Below are 27,030 nucleotides of genomic sequence, written 5' to 3' on the forward strand. Positions count from 1 at the left end.
TGGTGCCTGTATATTATACATTATGCACTAAGCCCTCCCCTTTCGCCTGACAACATAAGTGCATTAAGTCAGAGGACAGAAAATAACTTAACTTTGCATTTTTCTATCAAACAGTTCCCTACTGACACTGAGAATTCATGTCTCCCTTCGTGGTATAATTTAAGGTTATGGGTCCTGTCTTCAGCATTGCAGTGGAGCCAGTATATTACACATTATGCACTTAGCCCTTCCCCTTCGTCACATAAGATAAGTCCCTTAAGCGAGAGCACAATATTCCATTTTTGAAACTTTTTATCAATATATTCTGAGGACAAGATTTCTTTTTTGTATATTATTATCTAAGTATTCTCTACTGACACAAAGTATATCATGTCCCCCTTCATGGCATAAGTGAAAGTTATAGGTCCTGCCTTCAGTATGGATGTGCTGCCTCTATATTATATACACAAAGCCCTCCCCTTCTTCCTATAAGAGAAATCCCTTAAGCGTGAGCACAATATTTCACTTTTGAATCTTGTTATCAATATGTTCTCTTCTGACACTGAGAATATCATGTTCCCCTTCGTGGTCTAAATGAAAGTTATAGGTCCTGCTGTCAGTATGGATGTGCTGCCATATATTATACATTATACACAAAGCCCTCCCCCTTCGTCCTATAAGATAAGTCCCTTAAGCGTGAGCACAGTATTTCTGTATTGAATCTTGTTATCAAATTGTTCTCTTCTGACACTGAGAATATCATGTCCCACTCAATGTCATCAGTGAAAGTTATAGGCGCTGTCTTGAGCATTCTGGTGGTGCCTGTATATTGTACATTATACACAAAGCCCTCCCCCTTCGCCCTATAACATCAGTCCCTTAAGGTTGATTACAATATTTCTTTTTTGCATCTTTTTATCAAAGTGTTCTCTACTGACACTGAGAATATCATTTCCCCTTCGTGGCATCAGTAAAAGTTATAAGACATGTCTTCAGTATGGTGAAGGTGCGCATATATATTATACATTATACACAGAGCTCCCTCTTTGTCTTATAACACCAGTCCCTTAAGCCTGAGGACAACATTCCTTTTTGTATATTATTATCAAAGTATTCTCTACTGACACAAAGAATATCATGTCCCCCTTCGTGGCATAAGTGAAAGTTATAGGTCCTGCCTTCAGTATGGATGTGCTGCCATATATTATACATTATACACACAGCCCTCCCCCTTCGTCCTATAGGATAAGTCCCTTAAGCGTGAGCACAGTATTAATGTCATCAGTGAAAGTTATAGGCGCTGTCTTGAGCATTCTGGTGGTACCTGTATATTGTACATTATACACAAAGCCCTCCCCCTTCGCCCTATAACATCAGTCCCTTAAGGCTGATTACAATATTTCTTTTTTGCATCTTTTTATCAAAGTTTCTCTACTGACACTGAGAATATCATGTCCCCTTCGTGGCATCAGTAAAAGTTATAAGCCATGTCTTCAGTATGGTGAAGGTGCGCATATATATTATACATTATACAGAGAGCTCCCTCTTTGTCTTATAACATCAGTCCCTTAAGCCTGAGGACAACATTTCTTTTTTGTATATTATTATCAAAGTATTCTCTACTGACACAAAGAATATCATGTCCCCCTTCGTGGCATAAGTGACAGTTATAGGTCCTGCCTTCAGTATGGATGTGCTGCCTCTATATTATACATTATACACAAAGCCCTCCCCTTCGTCCTATCAGATAAGTCCCTTAAGCGTGAGCACAATATTTCATTCATGAATCTTGTTATCAATATGTTCTCTTCTGACACTGAGAATATCATGTTCCCCTTCATGGCCTAAGTGAAAGTTATAGGTCCCGTCTTCAGCATTGCGGTAGTGCCAGTATATTGCACATTATACACAACACCCTCCCCCTTCGTCCTCTAAGATAAGTCCCTTAAACGTGAGCACAATATTTCATTTTTTAATCTTGTTATCAATATGATTTCTTCTGACACTGAGAATATCATGTCCCCCTCATGGCATAAGTGAAAGTTATAGGTCCCGTCTTCAGCATTGCGGTAGTGCGAGTATATTGCACATTATACACACCCCCCCTTCGTCCTATCAGATAAGTCCCTTAAGCGTGAGCACAATATTTCACTTTTGAATCTTGTTATCAATATGTTTTCTTCTGACACTGAGAATATCATGTTCCCCATCGTGGCCTAAGTGAAAGTTATAGGTCCTGCCGTCAGTATGGATGTGCTGCCATATATTATACATTATACACAAAGCCCTCCCCCTTCGTCCTATAAGATAAGTCCCTTAAGCGTGAGCACAATATTTCACTTTTGAATCTTGTTATCAATATGTTCTCTTCTGACAATGAGAATATTATGTCCCCCTTCATGGCATAAGTGAAAGTTATAGGTCCTGCCTTCAGTATGGATGTGCTGCCTCTATATTATATACACAAAGCCCTCCCCCTTCTTCCTATAAGATAAGTCCCTTAAGCGTGAGCACAATATTTCACTTTTGAATCTTGTTATCAATATGTTCTCTTCTGACACTGAGAATATCATGTCCCCCTTCATGGCATAAGTGAAAGTTATAGGTCCCGTCTTCAGCATTGCGGTAGTGCCAGTATATTGCACATTATACACAACACCCTCCCCCTTCGTCCTATAAGATAAGTCCCATAAACGTGAGCACAATATTTCATTTTTTAATCTTGTTATCAATATGTTTTCTTCTGACACTGAGAATATCATGTCCCGTTCGTCGCATCGGTGAAACTTATAGGCCCTGTCTTCAGCATTGTGGTGGTGCCTCCATATTATACATTTTACACTAAGCCCTCCCCTTCGTCCTATAACATAAATCCCTTAAGCATGAGGGCAATAATTTAACTTTGCATGTTTCTATCAAACTGGTCTGTACTGACACTGTGAATATCATGTCCCCCTTTTTGCATCAGGGACTGTAATGGGCCAGATCAGTATGATGCTAGTGCTTGTGTATAGTGCACTATGCGCAAAGCCCTCCGTTTTCGTCCAATAAGATAAGTACCTTAAACGTAAGGACAATTTTCATTTTGCATATTTTTATATGTGTTCCCTACTAACACAGTGCATATCATATCATAGCCCCTAAATGGTATCAGTGACAGTTATAGGTCCCCATCAGGTTCGTGCTAGTGCTGGTATATATTGCATTATGCATAAAGCCCCAGCCCCCGTCCTTCTTCTACTGACATAAGTCCCCTTAGCGTGAGGCTAATATTTCATTTTTGCGTATTTTTATCAAAGTCAGGACAATATTTCATTTTTGCATAGTGTTATCAAAATTTTATCTACTTACAGAGAGAATATCGTAACCCTTTGTATCCCCCTTCCCCCTTCCCCCTTCGTTTTAGGTTTCCCCCCCTGCCTCCACCCCTGGGGATGGACATTTAAGCTTTCCCCTATGCTTAAAACATGGACGAGACCAAGTAGTAGGGGTAGGGGTGTACCGGGCTCTTGCTCTTATTCGGTCGGTTATTTTCACCCTAAGTGATGCCATTTCAGTAGTTGGCCAGATCAAACAGTGAAATAATTAAGCCATATCGAGAACATAAAATAAGTAGTATCGAGATCTTGACATTTCACATATCGACTTCAGTAAACTGCAATACTGAATGTACACCGCAGTATGCCAATGGTTGTGAAACATTTCACTCCGTAGGGAAATAATGAATGGAACCATAGCAACAAAAGCGGCATCGTTGATCACAACGTTCTTTGTACGGTTGATTTTCAAACTTTGTTTTGACCACGGTGCATTTAGGTTTGAGAAGAGAGAGAGAGAGAGAGAGAGAGAGAGAGAGAGAGAGAGAGAGAGAGAGAGAGAGAGAGAGTTTTCAAATGAGAATAAATAAATATATCCAGTGTTACCTTCTATTGCCTATCCCTCGAGGTCTTTTTCAAAAACACGTTCAATCATACAGGTACACAACATTATTCTCCATCAATATCATACTGTCATAGTTTACTATTTATGAACATTTATATTCAGCGAGTGTAAAACGAGAATTTAATTCTATATCTGTGACGTCAAATTGGATCATTTATTCGCATATAAAAACTACATTGTGTTAGCAAATATATCACTGTCGTGCCGCGGCGATTCTGACTTATCAACGATTTTCATCAAACCAAGATGAATTTGACTATGGTATGACGACATTCGTCTGCCGGATGCAATCTCTAGCTCGTCCCAGTACAGAAATTCTCGAAAATCAATTGATGTATGTTATTTTATGTATGTTACGTGCTCGGCTTACAAACGTTAGTCTATACAAGCAGATGTACAGAAATTACAGTATATTAGTTATTTAGAAAACACATTTGGAATCTTGTGACTGATTCTTGGAGTGGTTTATAAACCAGAGTCAAACAAGAATAAGAGTTTTGGTGGAAATGTGAATTTTTGCGTTGTAATCAATATCTAGGCTGGAGATATTTTCAAAATTAACATGGACGAGTCGTCGGTCAGTATTCTGAAGTGCTAGTACAGAAAATACTCATTTCGTCAGCATACTCAGGTTTAAGATGGCATGATAGCCAGGGAGATTGGCAAATATTTCTTTAAGAATATCGTTATTTTGATCAGCAAGTCCAGTGCGTGAATAGTTTGGCATTCTGGTTGATCATATACTGTTACCCGTTTTTCCATAAGAGTTTAAGGTAGAACGCACCTCGGGGACAGAAATTCGGGCCTTTAAATTTTATCAATTTTATTCTGACCTATCACTTGTGGGGGCTCATTTTGAAGCTCTTGGCGAAAGAAAAGTTTTCACCGTCTTATTTTCGAAAATCGAAAATTTTACGTTTTTCCCATAGAGTTAACACAGGGATGGCGGCCATTTTGAATTTCAAATATCAAGAAATCGCAAGATATTTGTCTCTCTAGTACCAAAGTTTGCACGGTGACCCCTGATTTTTATTCTTGCTTTGGTAAGAGAATGGTTGAAAGTTTCATTGAGGAAAGTTTGAGCAAAAGTTTAAGTCTTTCACTTTCGAGGTGCATATTACCTTGAGTCGCAAATTCTGTTTGTTACCCGCAGATATCGTCAGGACATGTCATTTTGCTTAATTAGGCCTACACGGTCACTTACAAGCGATTGTAATATACGCAAATGTTGATAAATCGATGAATTTAGGCTAATATAATTCATCATTCACGTTCAGTGATCAACTTAAACCGGACGAAGATAGGCAGGACGTCGATGGCTAGACCCCGGGAAAAATTTCAACTTTTTGTCGGAGCGAGAGTACCCGGATATTGCCTATACACAATATTGATGTGACAATCTCATGTTGAAAAACGGGGAATGGTTTAGAAACATTGATCGCCATATGCTCATAACGTTCAAACTCATAAATGTGTATCTGTACTTCTCACTGAAGAAATCATGATAAAGATACAATTGGAATGTTCGAACGGCCGGTAATTGGTTTTGAACAAGAATTTGAACGACTCTCGATTAATGGCATTAAAAATCATTCATGACCTTCGTTGCACACATCTCGTTTTCTGCAAGGATATTGAAACGAGAAAGATGATTCCTTTTTATTGCTCAACATTCATATCAATTCTGATATGACGCGAGGGAAACAAATCTTTTACAATTTATATCACCACGGTAATGTGTCTTCTTTTTCTTGGCGGGAAAATGAATCGGTCGCATAATGAATTTTCGAGATGTTAAGTTTAGGCGCCGCGCCGGAGACATGGATCACCCAAGCAGCTTTCGGCGCCTCGCTTCAAAGGTCTATTTTGCATCAAATTAGTCTTGAAGTAGAGTGTCGAAAATTTCATATGAAAAACAAAACGTGGACGGATTTCGATAAGCGTTGCAAAAGGCTAGGAAAACAAATGGGCCACCAGTGCCTGCGATCGACGAACAAGCAAGAATTATGAGATTTCGGGTTAACATTGGGGATGATATCACATTTTGTGCTTTCGAAGGTTCTGGGTTTCCCTAAACCACATGGCATATCATTCTATCCAAACGTGGAGGACGCTTCAAATCGTCCAAATGCTCATACGCACTGAATAAAAATGGATAGTTACACAATCACGGCTTTTACGAAAACCGCGGTTGACGGTGAGCTTCGTGCCATATTTTTAAAAGACCAAATGCACGTTAAACCCTATTTCGGTTGGAACTTCCGTCTGATGTTATCGCTTGAGCGACACGTGCACATCCACACTAAAACGCTATAACAAATACAATCGCTTTATCTTAATTTATTCCAAGAGGCATTTGACCCTTTGCATTAAATTTGTGGAAAAAAATGACCATAGGCTTGGAATAAAGCACGTGTGCAGGGCTGTTTACCTGTACTTTATCGCAGTTTGCTGTCTTTTAATACCTGATAGTCGTCAGTATTAATCATTGAGATCAGTAAGTCTAATAAATTGAGGATTTTGAGAAATGCCTTCTCAGTCTTTAACTACCAGGTCTCTGACTTAGTTGGCAGAATCTCTGCAATAAATCAACCCATACCTTGGGCAGGTACGTGCCTCTGCCAAGAATCAGTGCTACATGTATACATATATCACCTTTAGCCGCGAGGGGGCAGACGTGAGACAATTGTTTCTCTGGTGAGAGTCTGTGGTACCGCCAAGCCAGGAGGTATGATCTTCATCAAGTAATACTCCAGAGATCTGAATTAGAAGATTTATGAATTCGGTTTTAACGGCCCTCGTGGGGTGTTCACGGCAGGGAATTATTTCTTTGTTTTTCCTTCGCAACGAACGAACCATATCTATAATTACTCCTAAGCATGGAGCTTGAACACCTTGGCGATTTTTATTGCTTGAAAAAGAGGATAATAGAGAATTAGACTCAAAAAAGGTTTTCTTTTAACAAGAAACAACATCAATGAGAGCTTGACATTTAGCTTTTGCTATGAATAAGCGGTTGTTTTAATTGGGAGAGGTGGCCTTGGGACCACATATTGCGTGAATGTGTACAGTTCTTTCGGCTGGAGACAGATCCACTTCGATTTTTCAAGAGTAAGCTGTCACAGGTGCTGACGAAGTGCAAGACCTCGTCGCGGTGAACACGGCCGGCGAACAGTCCTTGCTCGGCGACTCAAGTACGTGCTCTTACTGGACCAAAGAGACGGAGCGTGGCGCTGAGAATTGTTAAACCACGCGAAAAGAGACGCGAAGAGCGTGAAGTCTTAGTCAATGCCCGGGAGAAATGTTCAGGTGGAATTCAGTCTCAGAAAATATACAAAGCTAAGCGAAATGTGCGAAGCCTTTAAATCATTCAAAAAGGCGCGAGCTGTTACAGGTTATGTTATGCCAAGATGCGGCAATAGACGGGACACACGATCTTCTAATAAACTTATAATTGCCCCCACTGAATTAAATACTTGACGTAAAGTGCACGTACGGTATCCAGCGCGCATTTTCTGTAATTTTAAACTGTCTTCCCAACTGTTTAATATATCATTGATTTCAGACTGATCGTGTGACAGACAAAATGAATAAATATGTGAAACAGTTGTGATTTTAATCTTACTGAGAGAGAGGATACTTTCAGCTTCAGGTTACATTGAGTCAGTTACTGTAGCCTTGGTGACTGTTGCTCCGGGCAACGATTGTTATCATCGCTATCAACAGGGGACGTAATTGTAAGCCATTGTTCCACCGACTCGCAATAGTTGCGTATCCGATTCGGAAAGCTTGGTTCGTGCATTAAGCCGAGATTGACAACGTTCATTAGAAGTCGAATCACAAACCATGCAAATAACTTTTTTTTTAACTGTGCAATTAATATCCGGCAAACTATGGCTACAATGGACCAGTATCAAAAACGGTGTTCACAGGTTATTAACTCTCGGGACAATGCTGAAAATATCATTCATCGAAGATGCGTTCTAACGTTGATGTTCACTCCGAAATATCGCATTCTTCGTCGAGTGCATTGCCCTATAAATACTTTATTGATATGTTGTATAGCACTTTTAAAATCATCAGGTCAATCAACATCTTTATTAAAAATGACAAAAAATCATCGTAATCTGGTCACCATGGTAACATGCACCGCGAGAATTCAAGTTTTCAGCCATTGCTTCTATGCCACACAAGGAAATTATGCTATTTTCTTTCGTATAACGACATGTAGTGAAAATCGGGGGTCACCACAAAAACTTTTCGATTTGAGAAACAAGGACTTATCACCAGTATTTGAAATTCGAAATTGCTCCATTCTGTATGATGTAAAATCCTTGTGACAAAACAATGTTTGTTTCTTACAAAGGCACAAAGATCTAAACTTGACATCTCTACAGGATTTAAGATGAGCCAGCAGAAGATCTAGAGCGTTAAAAACAGTACATAACTCGGGAGTCTATAAAATCGTCTCAGAGGTGCCTTCCCCAGCTAAATAAGGCAGTTCGCGCCTCGGAAATGAAACACTTAAACTTTTTGCTCAAACTTTTCCTTGTTAAGCAAACTTTCAACCATTCTTTCAAAATCAAGAATAAAATCAAGAATAAAAATCGGGGTATCCGTGCAAATTTTGGTAGCAGAGAAACAAATTCCCAAGTATTTACCGATAGTTAAAAGTTCAAAATAGCCGCCCTCCCTGTGTTTTCTCTATGAGGGAAAACAAACTCCTGATTTTCACAAAACTAAGCAGATGAAAACTTCAGTTACTCCATGAGCTTTAACCTTTTCACCACCATGGTTTGTCCCAAATCCATTGTTTTCTATGGTAAAGTTGGACCTGTATACAGGGAACTGGGGGTGAAAGGGTTAAAATGATCCCCACAAGTGGTAGACCAAAAGAATATTGCAAAAATTTGAGAGTCCGAATATATGTCCTCCAGGTGCATTCTACCTTGACAAACGCTGATTTTCACTTCCACGTCCATGCATGATCCGATACATACCTACGGTAAATATCAAGAAAGCCCTGTTACCCACAGACATTGGAACGTACTACTTACATGCACATTTTTATTGCTACCAATACCTATTGCGGAAAAGATTGACTTAAATAGAAGTGGAGGAAAACTTTACTCAAGTAAATTTGAAAAGAGCTGTGTCAGCCCACGCTTGTAGCTACACTAATAAACACTACTGAGTTGATATGATATCACCTCGATATTTTAATAACGGATAGGATTTTCCAAAATCCTTTTTACCAAAGTTCACTCTATTGTCCGATGGTAGGATTATAACACCGTCACGCATCAGCGGATCGTGGGCGGTTAGCTCGATATCAAACCGTGCCTTGCGTGACCGAAATTCGGCAATCACTTCGCTGCAACGGGGAAATCACGAAACTTAGGGTATCCTGTGTAAGTCTAACTGTAAAAAGTTTATTGTGGAGGGCCGATTTCACGCTGATCACAGTTTAACTCAATTTTTAGCTCTGATTTCGCCTAAACAATTCGAGACCACGCAAGTCAGATGAGTGAAGTCTGTTCTGATTGTCTTTCTGCACATCCATCCATCCATCAATCTATCCATCCCTCCATCCATCCATCAATCTATCCATCCCTCCATCCATCCATCCATCCATCCACACATACATACATACATACATACATACATACATACATACATACATACATACATACATACATACATACATACATACATACATACATACATACATACAGACAGACAGACAGACAGACAGACAGACAGACAGGCAGGCAGGCAGGTAGGCAGGCAGGCAGGCAGGCAGGCAGGCAGGCAGGCAGGCAGGCAGGCAGGCAGGCATACATACATACATACATACATACATACATACATACATACATACATACATACATACATACATACATACATACATACATACATACATACATATTATTTCGGTGTCAGACTCTGTGTAAAACAGTCAAATCATAAACCAGAAAGTGCTTTTTTTCCTGAGAAACCCACTAGATGACTGTAGCCATATTTTTGATATTGCTCCAGGAATGACATTTTGACGTCAGTGGAAATCCAATAGGTTGCTCTATAGTTTCAACAATCTAAGTATCATTGTTCTAATGTTGGCGTCTGTGAGTACTGTATCTGAAATCTCCGACGGATATATTTAAGTCATTGACTATTCGACAATTGGATAAATCTTTAACAACAACTTTGAGCAATCCACCGCAACGGAAATCCTTTATGAAGCTACAAGTATACTGCACAATAAGCAAGGAGATTATTCTGTTGCTGACGGTACGATAAAACAGAGGCCCAGAAGAGAAGGATTCGTTCAGCACTCTCTGTCTCGATCATGCGCGTTCCATTCTAGTCATGCTGGGAATGTAAAACTTTTACCAACTATTTTCTTTTGAAGAGGCTTGATAGTGTGTTACCCTTTTCTGTGTTCGATTTCTGTTAGCTTAGGCTTTCAAAACTATTAGTAGCTATTTTCTCTGCAGTGGACTTTTTGTTTATCGTCGCAGTGTATCGCCCCCTTCTGCTTTTTCAATTTGAAGTGATCCTTGTAAAATTAGGTCTCCAAATCTAAGTATACACGGCGTCGACGTCGACAGACCATTAAAAATCGGGGTTTTAAAGAATGTTGAGTCGAAACCGTACCTTATAGAGGCTTGATAGCGGACTGAATGACCAATTCCCTGTAAGTGTTCTTGATACCACGTGAACGCCAAATGTCTGATACGCCTCCTTAAGTAGGTTTTACAGAGGACTGATAAAAATGCCACTGCTGGTCGTGTCTAGAGCTGTGATATATCTGAAAGCTTAGACACATATCATATTCGATGGATTAAAGGAGTTAGAATTGTTAGCTTTGTGCTGAGTCCTCGCTTTCGCCTACGGGGAAACTGACAAGTTTCTGAGTTCGACACGGACGTTTGTTGTAGAGAGACTGAGCCGCTTGGGCTTGGCAAATATATGAGAAGGCTTATCATTGACGCAGCACCGCTTTTACTTACAGCAAGCAAGCAATTTCAAGTCAGTTGCTTTCACTACGTGTTTGCCCAGACCCTCATCCGAATGACACACAGTTTCGGATTGAATTATCAAGCAGTGATAACTCACGCAATCTTGGTCACCGCAGCTGTGCATTGCCCCAGGTCATTGCGTGATTCGTTTACCAAAACGTTTCGCCTGAAAACATACATGGCATTTCAATTCAATCTTTTTATAACCTGCCAAGTTCTTCTGTTAAACTCACGTACACAAGTGACCTAAATCAGAAAAGTAAACGGCACTAACAGATATGAAAACATGACGAAGTTAATTTAACGAGATATTTTAATAAATGTCACTTTATTTCCTTCACCAAATGAACTGATATTGTGTTAGTATACCATAAACGCGGTGAATGTTTTAAAATGATGTCAACAAAGTGAAATAAAGGCTTGAAACAACAGATAAACAAATGGGTAAATAAATAAGCAAATAAATATATAAATAAGCAAATAAATAAATTAAGAAAGTTTCGTCACAAAACACGCAAGAAATGTAGAGTGCTACGCTATGCAGAGAGCTCGCATGCACACAGGCTGTTACTGACTTAAATCTCTTTCCGTTTTGACTGACTGACTGACTAGAGTATGTCATATCTGCAAACTGAACTACCTGAAGCAGAATTAGTATTACAAAACCCACTTGAACTTTTCTTCGTCATTCATTTTTACTTTTTTGCCTTCTGCTCCATCTTTCAGACAACGTCATCAATTCTGAATATCGCAGTCCAATCTGAGTGTGTTTGGGAAGTGGGAAAATCGATCTTCAAAAGATTCATGATTGGGGATAACTGTTGCAGGCGGGTTGGAATTCATCTTCTATGTCGCATTTCCTGGTACATGCCTGGACGATCCTTTGAAGAGACACGACTACTCACACTGCTAAATTCCCCTCGTAATCAACCAAACGACTGTGAAGCGTGGAATCACTGTTCGGGAAATCTGATAATCGGAAGTGTTGCTTTCTGATCTCTCTGCGCACGATATAAGGGACCATGGATAACAAAAGCAATGGCAATTGATAGCAAACCACTCACTCAAACGAAAATTTTGAAGTATGAAGAACTCTGAAGTTGTGGGTTAAACTTCTTCCATACTTTTCCTATACGAGGTAAATTGCTGAGATTGGTTGTCGGGCGTTTGAACTTCTGACACTGGCTTTTCAACAACAGAAATTTTTGGGAAAATCCGAAGGACGATCGAGTATAATTTCGCTGTATCGCCAATCAAAGAGGCTAATCTTAAATAAGCGGATTTTAAAAGGTATGTTTTGACTTTTGGATAATATACATTATGACGATCCACAGCCCCGCCTGAAGGATGGTGTGTTCGACACATGCGCAAATATGGAGATATTAAATCCAATACACCAAACAACCCACCTACATGCGTAACTCGGCATATGTAGAGTTCGTCAAGGAAGCCCATTTACACTGGAATTATAAAGACACACGCTCACTTTCAAGGATATATATATATATATATATATATATATTATATATATATATATATATATATATATATATATATATATATATATATATATATATATATATATATATATATATATGAAACTAAATTCCTTCAAAGTAATAATAATAATTTCAAAGTAATGGTAGTAATAGTATTATTGCTTTTTTGCACGAAGTAATTTTTGGTGTTATTGTTTATTACGCTCCGCTTTAGGCGTATCGAGCACCGTAATTTCCCGAGAGGACAATTGTTTTCATATATATATATATATATATATATATATATATATATATATATATATATAATATATATATATATATATATATATATATATATATATATAATATACATAATATTTATATATATGTAATATATATATATATATATATATATATATATATATATATATATATTATTATATTATATAAATTGTTTTTAATGATGTTTGACAAGGCCAGACTTGCGACCGAGATCTAAATATAACTATCATCCTTAACTAGCCCAAAGTATCACAGCTTTATACTCACTTGCATTTGACAGTGTATAGCATTTTTAACGTAAAAAAGGAGCTTTACCGTATTTTGAAGATCGACACAAACGCTTGTTTGTGAGGTGTTCAGTCGTTCGGTATCATTTACAACGCTCGTAACAATAACTTGAATGTGTAGCAGTCTTGTTATACCGCAATATCCCATAAACAGGTTCGTTATTGAGGAAATAATTCGCTCCTAATCAGCATCAACGCAAATGTAACAGGATTACCCTCCCAGTCTGTCGAAATAATTTATTGCGTTCGGCGAGAAACAACACACCGCCGGGCCTGAAGATTAAAATATACGTTCAGCAATTTATAGTAGGGATTTAATATCGATACCTAATGTGGTCACACTAAAGCGGCTTTGAAATAAACGAGCATTCGATAGATTAAACAAAGAGTTAATAAGTCAAGTTGCCTTAGAAACGAACTTGTGCGTGTGACCACCGTGACATACTTATTAGACATGTGATTCCTTGCACCGAAGTTTCTATACTTAATTCTGTAGTCGGGTAAAAGACATCGGATCATTAACGCAGCCGTGTGGGAGCCATGCGCGGCTCGCCCAGGTAAAAGCGTCCGTTTGGTTAACAGGTCTCTTATACGATTCTTTGACAAGGATCGACAGAGACAGGGAAGAAATCGGATAATGCCTATTCTACGGTCGTCTTATCAAACCAAAATTCCAATACCAAAACATCCGGATGTAGCGTATTCGTGAATAGTTAAAAGGCAGTCACACTTATTCGCTTACGTTTATCATCGCATGTTGAATTAAAGTCACACATCGTCTCTGAAAGTGCGCGTGTATTGTGTGTAATTAAAATTGAACCAGCTTAAAGGGTGATTTAGAATCGTTAGAACCCCAATCAAACAAACCGCAAACAGTAACCAATCTTAATATTGTGTTTGTTGGAAGAAGAGATGAGAGCAAAGTAATACTGATGTTGTCTGTAACGCAAGCATTTTCTTGTCGCTGGCTTTATGTCACATCATTTTAATAACTTTGTACAATGTAAACCTTCGACTTTTCTAAAAGCGTTGCCAGTGGTATTGATCTGTCAACATTTGTTGTCAAAATGTTATCACGAGTAATGTGTTAACTATTAAGAAGTTTTTATGTAAACAATACACACTCGTAAATCATACTTATATACACACGCACTCAGGCATATATCATAGACCCTTTCTCGAGGGTCTATGCATACATACGATTATACATATATACATGCACAGATAGATAGATAGATAGATAGATAGATAGATAGATAGATAGATAGATAGATAGATAGATAGATAGATAGATAGATAGATAGATAGATAGATAGATAGATAGATAGACAGATAAGTTTTTCGATGAACATCACAACGTGCTTCATCTGACTACATAACTTCGTTGCTCGTCCAAATGCGTAGCTACCGAAGAGCCTCTCCACTTATGGTGATTCCTCAAGACCCTTCGTTGTATCTCGTCGTGCTTTTAAGGTAGAATGCGCCTCGGGGACAGATATTCGGTCTCTCAAACATTTACAATCATTTTCTGATCTACCACTTGTGGGGGCTCATTTTAAAGGTCTTGGCGAAAGAAAAAGTTTTACCGTCTAATAGGTTTTTCGGTAGTGGCCATTTTTAATTTCAAATATCACTAAATCTAGGGTAATTTGTTTCTCTAGTACCAAAATTTGCGTGGTGATAACCTATTTTTATTCTTGATTTTGACAGAGAATGGTTGAAAGATTTTTTGAGGAAGGTTGGAGCAGAAATTTGTCTTTCACTTTTGAAGGCCCATTCTACCTTAAAGATCCTACCCCAAGACAGCACTCTTTCAAAAGTAAAGAACACAGTGCACTTTATGTCCTAGCTCATTTCAGAATCCTGTTGATATGAGACACCATTCGGTCATGTTATCCTAATTAATAGAGCGTTTTCGGTAATGTGAATCATCGACTAGTGTTGGCAAGAAATCGCTCACTCATATGGGAGGAGGTCTTACGAAGTGCGCTTAAAGGTTGCATGGAACCCATACAACCGATGTAAATACTGTATCAAAGGTGCGTCGGCGATTGATGAAAGTTAAAATATGTTTTTCATAATCTACAACGTAAAATGTTGCAGCTATGTTGACATGATGCACATAGATATCGTGTATGGAATACGTTGTTTGTAAACAAGATAGTCCTACAGGCGCAGTTCTGACAACGCCCTCCCTGTAAACCGCTGTTGCTCGTCAGCCTTTGATTTTTCAATTATCTCTCAAAGTCTATTTCTGCTTTAGCCTATAGTTCAAAATGAGTTGTCAAGATGGATTTCGTGTAATCGTCACATTCGTAAAGTGGTTGGCGAATCCTCTTATGCCTATCAATTACAATTGGTAGTGACGCGCACGATCGGGATTAGTGCAGAATCGTTAAATGCCACAGATGTTTACGTCAAGGGTTGTATCTTTCAGTAAGATACGTCGTGATAGTGCAATAAGATTGTATGTGTACGTCTCTGTATTAATACAGGTGAGTTAGAAAAGACCGCTTTCAAATAATAGCAGTCATGATATAAATCTGCAACATTTACAAATAAAACGTAAACAATAGTCACACATAAAGATATTACTTTGTTTGAATTTTAGCTTACGTAAAGAAGTCATTTTAGGTCAATTTCGGAAGAAGGGTGATTTCAACAATAACGCCAGGTACGACCTTGTTGCAACTACGCGATTACAGTGTTTGTAATGCTCAAGTGCTGATCCTAATGAACATGCGATGACATCAGATCGACGCCAGTTCAGCGAAAAGGTATGTGACAACGAGTACAATCATTGAATATATGACGTCTCTTAAAATACCGACCTGGCGATAACGGATCATGCAGAAGACGGAATTATGTTGGCGTAGGAAATTCTTGTAAATGTCAGCTTGTCGCCTAGATTGTAGTTTTAATAATTAACCAATGACGACTGTGAGTGAAAAATATAAGCCGTGACCCTGTGGTTTCTCTGTCATTATTAGCTCCGATCTACTTGTCGGACTATATACGAATTTATCTCCAGGACTAGGCCTACTGCGTCAGTAGTGATGTCCGCTACATCAACGAGTGTATGAACGGTTGCTATACCGGATCAACTGTGTTCAAGCAATGCCACAACCACAACATGTAGGAACTACGGGTCTAGTACAAGCCCTCTGGTGACAACTTACGATAGAATGCTCTCCAATGAACCCTTGATAAAACGTTGGGTTTATTTCCGAAGCATTTGATTAACTTCAAAATTGAAGATTTCGATACGATAACATAAGCTTATTCTTTTGTGAACTATTGATAAAACATTAGGATTTTTTAAGAGCATTTGATTAATTTCAAAATCGACGAATTGATGAGTGATAAACAATATTGTATTTGTAGTATTGGGAAGTGATGATACTCTCAGCAAATACCCACATGCCAGGAAGAGACAGAGGCAAACCTTCAATGATCTGTCTCTGAGAAAATGGTGCCATGAAGATATTTAAAGGACTAGTAGATGTAACTTTTGATGATTTTCCCCCACAACTTTTGTTTTTAATGTCGACTACGATGTCTTCTTCTACTTCCAACAGCATGTTGAGATACACAGTGTTGAGCTTGTCAACTCAGTCTTTACACGTATAGTATGTAATGTTATCATTGACAGGTGAATTCTGCTCCGGAGTAGAGTTCAAAGGTAAACTATAGTAGTGCATTTGCATGTATAAACGTTTTGTTAACAAGGTAATAGTGGGTGTTTAAACATGCTTTGGAGAGAAGAGCGAAAACTTGCTTCAGAAGCTACAGCAAGTGGCCTAGCCTACTCGATAAGCTGTTCCCATAGCACTGTGATCTCTGCGCCAAAAAGCCGCTTAATTATTACATTGCCCTAAACACACATATTCAGCAGACAACGATATGCCATTTATCATTTAGGTGTAATTCATATTCAGGGCTACTACACCACTCGACCAATAAAACCTGACCTCGCGTGTCCTCTCGTCAACGGTCTCGTGAACCTGGCAGTAATTCGAAACTCGGCGCTCTTTGAAATTGCCACTCGAAATTACCAGAGTGAAAATGTGTGGCATCCATAAAAAAGGTAAGCCTCGCTGACGAGCTCCACTGCGCTTCTAAAATTAGAGTTTAGCTTGTCTTGTTACACGAAATGTCAGGCAAAGGCAATAATAGATGTCGACTGTCTGGCTATAACTCATTATTGCTTACGCCCATAGCCATATATTGCCTTTTTGATTCACAAGAAAGAAGGTATCAATGATCACGTGATCTCGCAGGGTGATAGGGTTTGATGTTCGGCAACGACACGTCATTATCGCGTAACTTTACTTGGGGTACATGTATTGTTCGGGACCTGGACGAAAGTTGGAATAATCTTTCTTATGATAAACGTCACTGTTGTCAATGTGGCGGGAAAGTTGGTCGTTTGAATCGTCAGCTCTTCGGGCATTCATGTAATGCGCGCCTCGAAACTGAAAGACTCCAATTTTGCCCAGAGAACTTTGTTCAAGTTAATTCTAAACCTCTTTCTTTTAAAAGCAAGAATAAAAAACCAGCTGCCTTCGTCACAAATTGGTATTAGAAAAAAATTTCACCTAAAATTGATCAATATTTGAAATTACTCAAAATGGCCGTTATCGCAATGTTAACTCTACATGGAAAAAATAAATTTTTGATTTTCACAAAGCGATGACGGTGAAAATTTCACAAAATTTATAAGGAGTCCATACCAGCGGCATACCAACAAAGAAGTTTTAAAAAGTGAAAGCCCGCCTACCCTGTCACCGAGGCGCACTGTACTTTAATACACGCATGTTGTCAGGGCCTTAATTTCTAACACAAGCGACAAAGTATTTCTTGCTGCCGTTTCCCGCGTAGCCTACTACATGCATAGCCTGGTTCCAATTGGAAGTAGCTTGCAGATTCCAGAAATTCGTTGTGTGAGAACTGATGTACTTATAGAGGTTGGATCGTCAGAATGAAAATGTTATCTCCAATATTGGTTTCTATTGTGATGATTTGAATCGGCGAGACACTTGGCCCATAAACGTTGCCGAACCAACATCTTCTCGTCTTTTGGGAAAGTATGTTGAAAGTGAACGCTAGCTTGCCGTTTTCCGGTAGGTTGGCATTCATAAGAGCCAGCAGCACACTTGTGGGACTGTAAAAAGTGTTTGGAACTTTTCTGTCTGAAGTTTGAAAGGTATAAAGTGATTGTACTGTCTTCAATGGACATCCTATCTATATCAGCCCACTAGTCGCTTTTGTTACGTTCGTATCAAAATGATGTGCACGACGAAAGATTACCTCACAAAAACTCTGAAATCTCATCACATGCCTATGCACGAAAAATCGGTCCCGAGAGTACATTTGCGTATGGCATTGCTTCGCTGGATTACCATATTTACGTTGGTAAAGCCCTTCTCCCGGGCAGAGATGAAGACTTGTTCAGTTCCCTGTACTGAGGTTCTAGCCCGGTATGCCGATATAGAAAACTGAAGTGTAGATGAGTCTACATGAATTATACGTATCTGTTCGATAAAATGCAGTAATGAATGAATGAGTGAGTGAGTGAGTGAGTGCAAACGTAGATAGATAGATAGATAGATAGATAGATAGATAGATAGATAGATAGATAGATAGATAGATAGATAGATAGACACACACATAGATAGGTAGATAGATAGATAGATAGATAGATAGATAGATAGATAGACACACACATAGATAGGTAGATAGATAGATAGACAGATAGATAGATAGATAGATAGATAGATAGATAGATAGATAGATAGATAGATAGATAGATAGATAGATAGATAGATAGATAGATAGATAGATAGATAGATAGTGAATATATTTGCCTCAGTCGTTTCCTTGAAACGTGAAATAATCGTTTTACTGCCTTGACTGTATCGTAGTGTATAGCTTTGATCACAAGGCATACAACTTATGGTTAATTCAAGGAAATACATATTTCTAAGTTCACTTATGTCATGTATTTGTCTCCCGTTCTTTTAAAATGGCGAATTTTGGTTTTGGTAATTCAATTTAATTTCATTTAATTTAATTTAGAGTGCAATTTCCAGGTCCCCACTCCTTCATCTATAATTTGTTCGCATGATACAGGCGTTTTTTATCGGGTTCATTTTGGAATGCACCATTACATCTCATCTGGGGTGGTAAGAGTGAAAATGTGCAGTTTTTTGACATTAAAGTTTATACATCATATAGAAGTAGGGAATGTGTGCACGTTTTGACCTGGACTTTCTACATTTTCCATTCTCGAGAATAAGTGAACATTTTTGGGGGCAAAGACAACAAATCTAGCGCTGTTTTTGAACCCATTATGTCACTCTGCATGATTTTTCCCCCTCCTTTTTACCACTGTAACATTCTACATTTAATGGTTCCTCCCCGTGGTAAAATTAGAGGGTATACACAAGAAATGAAATCAGCGTGGAAGTAATCGAGTTGAAATGTATACATAAAGCAAGTCCAGCTAATGGAACCATGAATAATTCGGTGTACCATTTCACTGGGAGATACATTTCATAGTATAACCGCATCGCCCCCTGATCAAATTTGTTATCAATTTGCCGAGCAATTTGGTTACGATAAACGTAGAGACCAATTGAATGTATGGTTATGTGGGGAAGTGTTTCTATTTGCATGAATTTGATCGGAAGATGACATGTTCGCTGGTTATAATTGGATATTTCAACTCTAACAAGCAACACTGACAAAGACAAGTGGAGGCTCGGCAGATTAACGTGCCTGTCTGGTGTGCACAACATCCTTAAGAAACTTGAAAACCCTTAAAAATGGTCTTCTTTCTACCTGTTCACTCCCGATTCCATACTACCACAGAGAAACATTGACAGAGTGGCAACACTTGCATGCCGTTTGTTCCATGGTCGTCTCGGTAGACTATTGGCTTTTCATATTAAAATGAGCTTCAAAGGTGTTAAACTTTTTGGAGGCTTTGTTTGTGCTTGACAATTACACGAGATTATGCGAAAAATACGACGAGATGGCATCGTACTGCCAGTCGCGTAGCAACCATAGTTACTTTCTGAGCTCTCAGGCCAGAAACACTGCTTCACGCCAATCAAAACATAACACGCCAGCAGTTTCATAAACATGTCCTTCCTTGACGCACGTTAAAAGACGGTATGACTGACCGTAAACCATTGAGTAAAACCAGACAGTATCGATAAAAGACTTTCAAATTTGGTTCAAACACACTCATTATATATTCATAAAAATATGAGAGGAATTTTTAAAACAGTAAAACTCATTTTCCTGAAGCTCAAAACACTCCCGTTTTCGCCAGCACGTCAATTCTGCTCAGCACCGCACGACAACAACAACACAAACTTTGCCGAACATACTTTCGCTTAACAATTGGCGAAAATCCGAAAATTACCGAAGGATTCATGGTCGGCACTCTCCGGAAAAGAGAGGCGAGAGCAACCTGAGGCGAGGCGATCATGGATGGGTTACGTAACCGCTTCACGCCTTGAACAATACCCGTTGCCACTCTATCCATGTTCCTCTATGATATTACTAAGCAGGTCTATCCATAATTACCGTTTATAACAATCGAGGTTGTGAAATGTTTAATGACAAAGTGGAAGAGAGTGTGTCCATATGGGACATTTGCTGTCACGGTAGTCTCAACATAATGAACAAACAATGGTCAACTGGAGGTTCCAACTCTGAAGTCAATTTCATGGCTTGCTGACATGAAACGACTTTTGTCAGCTCGACTGAATGTAGTCAATTTTACACGCATACCATGGAGAGAGCTAATAGTGGACGGGAAATGAGAAATGCTGGGATGTACACGAAACAGCTGTATTCGGTTTTTTCAAAAGTGCAAAAGGATAAACTCAAAACCGCTATAGGCGACTTTGATCAGAATCAGCGGGTATACATACAGCAAGGTTCCCATTCTGCGCATGACCTTACTAGACTGAAAGCTAAAAGAGCGCCATCAACTTAGAATCTAGACGTGAGTGCAATATTGAACCAACAGGGTCTGTCAAAACTTGCCGACTTTGACGCTTCACCTTTCCTTTCATCAGCGGGAAGGAGAATTTCGATAACAAGAATACATTCTTTGTTGCGGATAATTCCTCTCAATTGTAATTACTTTCCAGAGCGTATCATTTCCCTGTTCCATCGGCAGATATCGCTTTCCACCACGCAGACGCGTCAGCGCCGTTTACAACTGCACCGGAATATAGAGAGATAGGTTTGCCGCAGGGGAGGTACGGTTCACGCGAGGTCGGCAAACGCCCGAACTCAGTCAGTTTCAGTTCTCGATAGGGCATAAATTGCCAGTCCATCTAATCTGATAGTATCGGATGCACATGAAACGAAGTTTGATGTGTGCATTATTAAAAAATAAGGCAATTTGATATGACCATTTGTAAGATTAAAACATGGAAACAGTAGGGAATATTTCTCTGCTTTCGAAATGAAAAAAAATCTTGTCTTGATTTTTAGAATCCTTAGTATTCCAGGTTGTGCCCGATCTCTCAGGATGTTTCGGTGTGTGTTTTCCATTGCCTTATTATACATGTCACTCAAGCCCAACTAGCAGAATCTTGTCAGTATAGGAAACTTTGAGCAAATTCAAATTTTAACTGAAGTCTGTGACTCTGAGAAAGCCATAACGACGCCATGCTGTTACCATGCGTAAAACAAAACACATTCTCTGCAGAGTTTGTTTGTACAAGCTTCAGTTGACGGTATCGCGTTTGTATTATTTTTAGTAAGCGTGGAAATATAATCAAGATTTGTATGGAACTGATCATATCGGCCATGTTTGGAATGAGCGCTGAGCTATATGCTGGGCATTCAACTTTACACCGTACAGTTAATGTACAACGGTGCAAAAATAAGTTGAGAGATCTCTGAGTGAGTACATTAAAACGCAATAACTAGTTTGAAACAAAAATGACGGAAATGATTCGAAAAGACACAACTGCCGCGGCTTTGTAAGGAACTCCTGGGTAATTTTTCTTCAGCGTCACGTTTTGTTCCTTTTCTTATCGGCTCTCACGCGCGAGAAATACCTAGCATTAATCACAGTTGAAATGAATTGGCAGCTACTTTTGATCACTCCATATGGCCACATCGACTCGAGATTACATATGTGCACTTTGCTTTGTGACAATCCTCGTCAAGCGTTCAAATCGAACCACGGGCGCTAGTCGCTCACCTGTCCAATCTTAAATTGAAAGTGGCCACCCGTAAAGTACTCCCACTTTAAGATAACCTTGGTGCAGGGCTATTAGAAGAGACACTGGTTGTGTTAACTCGAACGAAAAGTACACGAAGTATACGCTGGTATTAAGCGCTCATGGATCACAAGTTATTCATCGTGACATCTGTTCGCAATCCAATTTATGAATACTTTTTTCCTTCGTTCTGATCTGACTTATCGGGTTCTCCAGAGGCTCCGAGCATTCTAAAAAGCCGAGCACAGTGTGTCTGTATCCCCGAAGGACAAACGCGACTTTCAGTTTTACTTGCACGGCCGAATTGCTGTCGTGATGTGTGATATCTCAAGACAAAAAAGTCACCAAACAGTGAAGATTAAACTTACAGCGAATGTATAGACTTGATTGGCATTCTCTCGCGTCACGCATTTGACGCTTCTTAGATTAATTGACTAAAAGCTGTCGATTAATTATGACCATTTACAGGCTACGTTTGTTTGGTTTTCTAATAATATCCTTATACAGTGTAAAATCACGACAGTTTTCAATGTGATACATTATATTACCATGCCCTGCCCGTCGCATTTTGATTGGTCGAGCTGAACCACTTGACTGACCACAAATACACAGTAATGGTTTGTTTGCATGCCCGTGAATATGAATAATAAGATTAACAACTCAAAGTTTCGTTACTTTACACCTCAAACGTAAATCATAATCAATCACAAAATAAAATGGAGCACTTGTAGGTCAAGTTGAGATACTTTTTTCTGAAAACATCTCAGGATTTGCCAATTTTTTACTGCGCGCGTGACAGTGCGTCGCGTATTGCTCAGTTTCTGGGGCCCAGTTGTCGTTCGCTCCTGAAATTTTCGGAAATTTTGACGGTTTTCTTGGGTTCGCTGATAATATAATGGAAATAACAGACTCCGCTCTGACCATTAACGTTTATTTTTGGGCGCGGGCTCGAGGAAAGCCAAATAAACGGGCTCGGCAAGCCTCGCCCGTTAATTTTTGGCTTTCCTCTCGCCCTTGCCCACAAATAAACGTTAATGGTCAGCGCGTCGCCCGTTATTTCTATAGTAATGTCGCACCGACCTTATTTTAAAGTTTAATGTTGGTCAATACTTTTTTCATTTTTTCGATGGTTTTGTTACTCACATGAGCCTAATATTTTGGTTCTTCAAACCTACCGCAGCATGCATAATTACCGCGTGTTTGAACGTCGCCAACGGTCTGTAGGCGTTAAATATGTGTTGCCACAATAAATTTTTTCCCTAGCACCAATCACCTGTTAACAGAAGCATTCACGGAATTTAATCCAATACAGTTTGCGCAACAAGCAGAATGCTATGAGGAAATACGCGCGCTAAAAGAGAGGCTCGTTGCTATGTCAGTACACTACGAATTCCTAGAAAACTCATCAATACGATCTAGCTGTTTTCACGAAACTTTGTACACAGTTCTGTCCAGAGAGATGAACTTCAACTACTTCGCAGATTTTTATTGCAATCATTCTTGGTTTTTTTAGAAACCTCATTGAATGATTGCGTCCATCGGAAAACCAGCGGTAAAATAAAATGCTGACTCAGCAGTATTGTCATCTGTATGCCGAATTCACGGCCTTAGATTGCATTACGTGTAACTAGCATGTGGACTGCTACATTTTAGAACGACCAGTCTATCATGGGGATTTTAGGTATTAGTTTGATAACACTATAAGGGATAATCTAGAAAGCACATTTTGAGAGTGGCGAACTTATCACTGAGAATACAAAAGATAATTCTGCTATGAAGCGAATCTTCTAGAATTTATCGAGTGACGAGCGATTTTACTCTATCTCTGTACCAAAGCCCATGCAGTTATTGAATTTCCCAGTGTCTGCAATATCAGTGACGGGCATGAAAGAGTCGGCGGTAACAAAGACGCGGCGATATAGAAAGGCGGTTGCTGAAGTGTAGGAAATAAGTGCTCATGCGGGACCCTGGCAAGCGAGTTCTAGTACTCCTTCTCAGACAGAAACAAAGTAACTTCATGAAATTAGTTTCTATGACGTTTGGAAAAAAATACAATTTCGATATCTCCTTTTTGCAATAGACGAAAAGCTACCTCAATCATATCTATTAGTGTGCGATAGACGAAATGAAATATTTCTGAATATCAACTTGTAGCGTCAATCATTTGACAATCATTAGGTTGTGCGATGGAGATATCAATTGTATTGTATTCGGAGTCTGTTGAGTTCATGAACCATATCGCAGGTGAATACAGTGAAAGACACTGAAGAAACACGCCTACGATTCCCTTGGCTTTTTATTCGCTCGAAAGCTTTGTTCCTCGCCTAATATTTATCTTAACGCCTTCGCCGTTCTCTTTTCACCAAAGGATGCAACCCTCGAAAGAATTTCAAAAAGACGGATAACTTTTCCTCGTTTCTGTACTGTGTAAGTTTCCGTCAAAAACATGATAAAGCGGCACGGATAAACAGACTATTTAATTTACAACAAAGTAAATATTTGTCGCAGTGTCTGTATTAATTTTAAAGCATATTTCGTGAGTCCACTTTTCACAGCTTCTGTGTCTGTGGTACAAAACGTAAAATGTTAAAGCTGCAAAGGTCGCAGAAATGAGTGTTTCTCTTTCCTTTGAATAATAACAGTAACCTGCATGCATCGCCTGCGCTTCATTGTACACACTGTTTCCGTAAGAGTTCGGGTTCCAAGCACAAGTACATAAAAAGTGATATTGCGGCCGTGATGAGAAGACATCTTAAAATCGTTACTGGTGATAAATGGTGTCGTGTTCGCCGAACAGCTTTTGAGGTGGACAATGGCTTGTGTTTTCAATGACTGATGGCAATTTGCGGGGTGAAACCTGTTGTTGTCGCGGCATCGAACTAAGGTTACTATCGTTGATGAATTCAAGTAGACTGTTCTCAAATGTCAGAGACGCGCCGCACGACAGCGCCTCTTCACAGTGAAAATCATGTGTCGAGTTTCGGTCGCCTCTCTATATGTCATGCAGCAACTATGTTTTCAGTCAGGGAATATCAAGACTTTCGTCTCAGAATTCTGTATCGAGTGTCGTTCGCACTGACTACGTGCCCGAATGAACGCAGTTTGGCAGGCGAAGATGCGCAACAACTCTCGTGCTCAAACCGACCATATTATTAATATAAATCGTAATTTGCATATAAAAATTCACTTGCAGCTTTAGAAAATGTTATATTGCTCTGTGATTTACTTTGGTTGTGGATTATGTGACAAATAATGGGAGCATTCTTCACTACAAATGTTGTCCTATCACGAGTGCTACATTGATCCTTGTCATGGATTCGCCGGAAAGACTTTCACATGAAGTCAGGCGATGAGCCGCTGAAACCTGACGGCTGAAGGGCCAGAAACGGTTACCGGTAAATATGTGTTGGGAGAAAGCGGTCTGGTTCATCAAAGTTCGCCACAGAAGATCCCTTCACATAAAGTCGCAGTACAGATGACATTTGTGTTTTTCATCCCATTCCGTCTGGACTCATCAAAGGAACGCGTATAATGTTACTGGCGACTTCAAAGGGACTTTGCCCTCCCGATCGACTTCACCGCTGAGATGACACTGCGTCAAGATAGTGTGTAGGACATTCACAATATTCACAATATTCGGCCAAAACTCTACAGCATCATTGACAACCCACTCACCAATTAGTAAATGGCATCGTATCCATAACACACGGCTGTTTCTTTACAGTACGTACATAATTGACAGCGGTCTATTTGGATTAATGAGAAGTGCTCATAATGAAAGTTCCCAGGTGACACAAATAAGCGAGGTGAGGGAAAGAGAAAAACGTGCAACTAAACCGTATTTTGTCAGTACCTGCCGTATGGCACTGTGTACATAACAGCGCCGAACATGCAGTTTGACGGCCAAAACAAATAATGAGCGTATGATGAAAGTGGCTGTCGATACTTTGAACAAGGTTTGATACGATTGGATTGACAACTGTCAGAGAGTTAAATACGTTTAGGAATTACTTCGATATGTGTAGCGTGTGATACGAGACAAAAAAGAACCTCAAAACGTTAACATTGTTGGCACTCACAACACATCAGTTGACCGAAAACATATATTGCGCAGTAATTATCCCGTTCTGTAAAGAGAATCCAACGGATGGAAGGAAAGTATTCTGTACTCACAATCTTCATCCGATTCGGTTCGCCTATCTACATCACGCCAAAAGTCAGCAAGCTGTCCTTGATTGTATTGATACTCAGGCAACTTTGGGACTGGTGATGTATCTGTGATGCGAATGAAGATGGGCCCTTGGCAACAGTGACTGCTGCAGCCTAACGTTCACTGAGTCTAAAGCCGAGTAACTTGTTGGACTCGAACAGCGCCACGTCTGGTTCGTTCGGAAAAACTGCCCTCGTAGACTTATTCACCTACGATTTAACATCTATTATAGAGATATTAATGATATGTCGCCGGTATGCTGATTCGAACAGGCAATCTACATATTTTGCGTGCTCGCCGCAAGGGACAATCTATTTAGCAGCTGTCTGTTATTGTATAATTATCCTGACAAGCAACCAATCACAGGATCTCACTCGTTGAATATGCAAATATTATGTGCCATCTGCGATATTAGCCTCCAAGCACACGCCTGTTTATGCAATGTAGAGCGATATAAACATGTATGCATTAGGCCAAGAAAAATAAAATGTTCGTTTCTCATCCTAGACATATTGCAAAAATGATGCGGTGACGCGGGTTTTTTTCCTCTCATTTTTTTTATTCTTCAACCAAGAA

The 27,030-nt window shown here is 39.4% G+C and overlaps 1 protein-coding gene across 1 annotated transcript in view; it reads right to left on the reverse strand.

The window, feature by feature from the left end:
• Window positions 1–26,656, reverse strand: part of LOC139151106 (somatostatin receptor type 2-like) — a 44,033-nt gene extending 17,377 nt beyond the window's left edge. Inside the window, exon 1 of the mRNA XM_070723656.1 lies at window positions 26,418–26,656. The gene's annotated coding sequence lies outside the window, so the exon portion shown is untranslated. The remainder of the gene's footprint in view (window positions 1–26,417) is intronic.
• Between the last annotated feature and the right edge of the window lie 374 nt (window positions 26,657–27,030).

Source organism: Ptychodera flava, chromosome 15 (assembly GCF_041260155.1).
Source record: "Ptychodera flava strain L36383 chromosome 15, AS_Pfla_20210202, whole genome shotgun sequence".
Taxonomy (NCBI): domain Eukaryota; kingdom Metazoa; phylum Hemichordata; class Enteropneusta; family Ptychoderidae; genus Ptychodera; species Ptychodera flava.